Raw genomic sequence first — 6,343 nt, forward strand, 5'->3', positions numbered from 1 at the left:
CCCGAGTTAGTGATCATTACTTGGCATGTGGTAATTTGATCAAAGGGAATTTCACATGAGAAAGTGCAGCTTGTGCGCACAACATATACTTAAAGGTGCCCCGTCTCGTTTCCTTGTAAACAAACAGCTATATTTATGTTCAGGGGTTTCCTTAACCAAAAATGAGGCCCGACGAACACGCCGGCCGTATCTTCTTCCTCGTGAAACAAAACTGTTTTCGAAAAAATGTTTTAAAATCATTCATCGTTTACATTGGCACAGTTCTGCATTTCTTCCAATGTGAAACTGGCAGCAGGAATGTGTATTGCATCGCCTGTTTGCTCTTGTGCGTGCATGTCTCCTCATGCACGTGAATGATACAAACGAAATGGGGCCACCTCATCTTTAGAAACTCAATACCCCCGACTCATTACGCAGGGGTTTCCATCAAATATTCAAACTCTGAGGCTTAATTCAAGATACACCCTTGTGGCACCATCGGGGCAACTGATCTCATTTAAACAAATTGAACCTCAAAACAGGGTCTTAAGTTTGGACCCCTGTTTTTCAACTGTTACACCGTGAACCTGGAGTCACTGAGGACCCTGAGGGTTCTGGGTGGGGCGGTTTTTTCTGCTTGCTATTCCACCTTTGATACCTAGAGGTCAAAATATTATACTTTTTATTGATTTTTTTTTTCTGCACTAATTGTCTTGGAGCGTCTCAAAAAAACAAAAGCCCACAGATACGACGGTGAAGGAGCTGCAGAACTACACTTACCTAGTCACACACTGACTTCAGTGTTACCCAGGTTCAAACATCAGGATCTAAATCACATAAATGTTCTTGAGGTGATTTTTCACTTCTCAAAGAGAAATAACTCACAATCACTTCATAGTGTGCCGTCACTTTATGTTGTCCCCGGCCCGTCTTCCGTTCTCTTGAGTCAGGGAAAGAGGTAAGAGGTGTTTTAATGGCCAGAGAGAGCCGGGGGAGAAAGAGAGGGTGCATGAAGAGGTGACAAATGAGTCGTTCATTGGACGACGCGTGAGATCGGAAACACATAACGGGGTGAGGTCACTTGTTGCCACTGGCAAACAGTGCCACATGAGAGTGGCATAACCACACAAGGGCCCCAATGCGTGCATGCGCCACTTAAGGAACGACTAAGCTAACAGGAACATGCACACGTCAAACAAATTAGCAGGAGCACCCATGCGTGTGTGCACGCCTGCGTACGTAAACCGTGAACTGTGCTGGTACGGTACGCTGCCTGGTGCCACACTGCATGTGGCCGTTGAACACGCGCCAGGTTGTAAACACTTCCCCGCCTGGTGCCCAACCACAGATGTCGTTTCAATCAGCCTTCAGTCGTGCTGAAAAATAAATCCTGGAGGTCCATACCTGTGTGATTACATTCCCTAATTATAGTTTGGAGCAGTAACTCCGAGATGACTAAACGAGACGGGTCCTCGGGGTGTTGTGAATGTAATTATATCCTGACAATTAATAGGCCCCGTTCCTCAGAGAAGAGTTTGTTGCACGGTGACGTACCTGACTGTTTTTAGCCTCGCCAGGGAAGCCTTTGAATTATGACATAATTACAAGGGAAAACATGATATACAAGGATGATGTTTATCCCCGAGTACAGTAACAGTAAAGGCCCTTTTATGATACCAAGTCCATATCAGGGGAAAGTTTATGTTCACCTCCACACAGTGCAGTGTGTATCATTCGGAAAAAAGAGGAAATATCTTAAACCTGGAGTGCATCGTGTTCGGCCACAGCTATGCAGGTCTCTGAGGTGTCGCTTTATTCAGAGGAACCTTTATCTATAGTACTGCAGTATGCACACACACGCCGGCACACAAGAAACCCGTATGCACGTTTCTGAGAGAGAGAGAAAAAAAAACTGAAGGGAAAGGCTCAAAACATGCAGCACGAAAATGTATGCTTTGGGGGAGTATTTGAATGCAAGTTGGAGAGGTCCAACTGCTACTACACTGTGAGGGAGCAGTAGTTTTTCTGCAATGCATGCTAAATCGTGCAAGTTGTCAATTGTCAGTTTTGCTGCACCTTTCAGGATGGGACGACTGTCACCTTTATCGCGGCAAACAGTGAATACAGTTCAGTGACCTCACATTATTCCTAAATGATTTTGCAAGTCATTGATAAAAGTCCTTAGTTTACAGCTTGTGATCCGTTTAAAAAGATATGTCTGGAAAGATTTACGGACCGATTCTGAGGGCGAATCTGTATCGCTGGGCTCTGATTGGCCCAAAGTCAAGGTGAGGCAGGAAATAGCTCAGGGGAGATAATCCTAAAAGGAAGGTCGCCGCTGGAATGAGGTCTCCTCCGCACACACATGCTGCAGTATTACTTTTCAAGTCTGTCAGGTGCCCAAATGAACACTGACAAAAGGTTTTACTTGCTTTATGAATTCCTTGTGCTCATACCAGAAATATTGAGATACCTCCTCTCAGTGAAAGTGATGGGGGGGGGGGGGGGGGGGGGCAAATCCACAGTCTGTGCAGTTCTGTGCGAACATGTATTAGTTTATCTGAAGCTAATATGAGGCTTTGGCCGTTTCGAGTTCGACAAATAAAATGGACACCTTCCAAAAATGAGAGTCTTTTCAGCGTACGATCCCCTGCCCGCACCTCGACAGTGTCAGATAACAATCCAACACAGATTCGCAGCTAAATCCTGTGATTCTCACTTACACCCATTGCTCCCAGTCCACTTCCATCTCTCCCACCCTGTCAGCTCACATCTGCCCCGGATTTTCGAGCCTTTTCATATTTTCCACTTCCCTGCCATCCCTCCCATTGCAACTTTGGAGAAATTCAGAGAGAGGCACAGAGAGAGAGAGAGAGAGAGTGAGTGAGGTGCATGATGTGTGTGTGTGTGTGTGTGTGTGTGTGCGTGTATTGTATGTAGCTTGTGTGGGCGTGAGCACATGCATGTGTGACAGCGATGAAGACAGGCAGGTGAGGGGAGGCCAAGGGTGGGCGCGGGCTCTTGACGTGCCAGTCAGTAATACTTTTCCTCAGGTTGAGGTGTGCTCACCGGGAGGGTGTGTTACTGCTGGAGAGCTCTGTAATGAACAGAAGGCTGGCTCCCCGCCTGATCAAATTCCACCACGGCCTCATATCTATCTTGCCTTCCAAAAATGTTCGGCATACCAGTGGGTTTTATTGACTTGTCAGAGCAGACAGCGGAGTGCAAGCTCTGCCTTGTAAGGTGTGCAGGTTCCCTGAAGCAGGAATGTCTGCTGGTGACGATTTTAATTCCCAACGCTTCTTTTGTTTGTCTTTGCTTGAAAATTTGACGAGTGGTGATTAGAACTGTGCCACGTGTGCTGGGACAGCGGTGCTGTGACTTTAAACTTTGACGATGTTTATCCAAACTGGACTCGATCATGTCGGCACATGTTCCTTTCAACTGAACAAAGACAATAAGTCGAACATGCACAAAAAAACCCCCGAAACAGAATGCAATTTAACAGTATAGCCTACCTTATGGCGGGTTCAGAATATATTTACAGAATCTATAAAGTTTTCAAACTATCTGGATGGTTTCTGTTTCCCCAGCTGTGTCTCTGTCTCCTAATCCAAACAAAGATAGCCGGAAATGATGCAGGTTTGAAGGCCAACTCCTTCAAAACCGATTTTACACATTAAAGGCCTTGGGGAGTCGGCTACTGCTGCATATGTGTGTGTGTGTGTGTGTGTGTGTGTGTGTGTGTGTGGAGGCCTCTATAGCCCCCCCCCATCATGTTTTGAGGCTAGAAACATGAGGCAACATATGACACTCCTATCATAAAACACTTAAATGGCAAATCTCTAACCGAAGTGTCAGCATCATTGATAATGTAGGCTACAACAACGAATTTAGTGATTAGATTGTTAGTTTTTTTTGTCTATATTGATTATATTTTATGTTTTCATGAATATCGCTTTCAAGTATTTTGTATTGGGCAGTGGATGGTTATTGTTTCCTTCAGATGGTCTGAATGAGTCTTTGAGGATTTTGAAAAGTACATCCAGAAAAGCTGTAAATGTCGAACTGCCTTGTGGGATTCCCCCGGAACATCACCGGGCATTTATCCTTCGGAGAAGTAGATGCTTTGGTCTGCGATTTGACCGTAACGGCGATGGCCTTCGAGAGAGGCACGAAAATATGGGGGCCAATGTGAGCATTTGCGAAAAAAAAATCTACAAAACATCCTCCTTCCCAAAGAGGCAGTTCATGGCATTTCCCACACTTCTGCAGGATGTGTGCAAAACACTGACTGGAAAGCCGCGGTTTGACTTTCACTGGTGAAACTGAGTCAGGCGAAAGGGGCTATGGTGAAGGGCCAATGCTGACAGATGCTACTCCGCTATCTGCCCCGTAATGAGTTTAGCCTCCCCCCCCCCGATTCCCCTGTCTTTCTACTCTGTCCTCTCACCGCCTGCCCTGCAAATACAGTTAACTGCATGACCATCCGCGGTGAGTGGCTGTTAACAGCTGCCTCTTTTTTGATGGTTGCTTGTGAGAGCATGTAATTGCATTTGGCCCTGGGTGTACATGCACTTATTAAACCAGTGTCAGTGCCCATTACATTCCACAGCAGTGCAACTCAGGTACAGAATGCAAATCCCAGGCACTGAACGCGGCGTGGATGTTTCCGCACTGAGGAACAATGGCACTGAAGGCCTCAGCTCAAGACAAGAAAAAAAAGAAAGAGTTGCATTGATTGTTTTAAAGGTGAATTTACCCTTTTTCAAAGCCAGTCTTTGTGGTGAACACGACCAAAATCCATCTAATTTACACACACACACAAGAAAAATTGTAAATGCAAACAAAGCTAAAATACTATAGCAAACAACAGCCAAATGCCTCACAGCTCAAAGTGAGAGTAAGTGCCTAGCTGGGATAAGTTGGCTGGTCCCAGTTGTTGGGGCTCAGAGAAGACTAGGATCTGCTATGCTGGGACCAGATCCACGCCGGGATCAGATGCAGAATTCCAAAAATGCCCATCCCCATGCCAAGACTCAGTGTTGGACCCCTTTTAGTTGTTGAACCGTCTTTATCTCTCCGCATGTTGTTCTGGTATCTCGCCCCACCCCCCCAAAAACATTTATGAAGACAAAACATTTTTTCAATGAAATTCAACTGAGCCTGACTCCGCTGATGGGAAGAGGGGGAGGTATTTTTTTTTTTGGAGCCCGTGTTATGGAACTGAATTTGTAGTTGGTGAAAAATAAACTACAAATTCCTCAAACCCACAAAAACAGAGCTAATGTTCTCAGTGGCTGCTCAGGTCCTATATCCATCACTTCTTGTGATATGTTATGTCACGCTGTGTCCATTATTATGGCCCGGGCCTCTCTCTCTGCTGTGTGAGACAAACCATCGGTCACATAAGAGCCGGGGAGTTGCGATGACTGTCTGAATTCCACAATAACACTGCAGAGACAAAGAGGACATTGCACACAAGGAGGACCCCCAGTGATGGACACTCACTCCTGTTGGACTCACTGCCCCGCTCCTCTTCACAAAAAAAGCAAAAAACGACGTTCAAGTGCAATCGTGATTTATGAGACTTGAGTTATGGGGTATTCCATGCAATAAAATGAGCGATGGCAATAATTTGTTTGCGCCCCATCATGTCAAACGCTTTCAGATGCCCGAAAAAATACTGCAGGTGCAGCCTGACACCTAGAGGACAAAGTGCGCACACACACAATCCTGCTTGTGCACGTCACAGCATTGTCACCCAGGGAAACCCAGGCAACGACCCGTGGATGAGAAGTACAAACTGTGCCTCTCAATAAGCAGGCAGTTTGAAAAAAAATAAAAATATATATATATATATATATATATATATATATATATATATATGTATATATATATATATATATATTTTCTCCCCCGCTTCACTCGGGGAAATTAAGTTGTTCAGATGGTCAACAAAGTGGAGGGGGTGTAATGCTGCAGCGGGCCAGCAGGTGGCAAAGTCTACCCAGTGTACAGCGTGTGGGACACGGGCCTCGTCCCCGGACTAGGCCTCTCTCTCTGGTCTGGACGGTGTTTAACCACACTGTCATATTCACACACCACATGGAGCATCAACTGACTCTGGGCGGTGAGCCGATTATTCCCACGTCTGGGATTAAACCAGTCACAGATGACATATCTCACAGAATAGGAACATAATTTGAAAAAAATTACACTTTATTTAGATAATCGGATTTTTTTTTAAATTTTATTGAATATTATGTTGCAATATGAAATATCGCCGTATTGTCAGGCTACTGGAGGGCGGGGGGCTTGTTCAAGTGGTGATGTTGACGGGAGTTCCCTGCAGGACTGAATC

The sequence above is a fragment of the Scophthalmus maximus genome, chromosome 10 (assembly GCF_022379125.1).
Source record: "Scophthalmus maximus strain ysfricsl-2021 chromosome 10, ASM2237912v1, whole genome shotgun sequence".
Taxonomy (NCBI): domain Eukaryota; kingdom Metazoa; phylum Chordata; class Actinopteri; order Pleuronectiformes; family Scophthalmidae; genus Scophthalmus; species Scophthalmus maximus.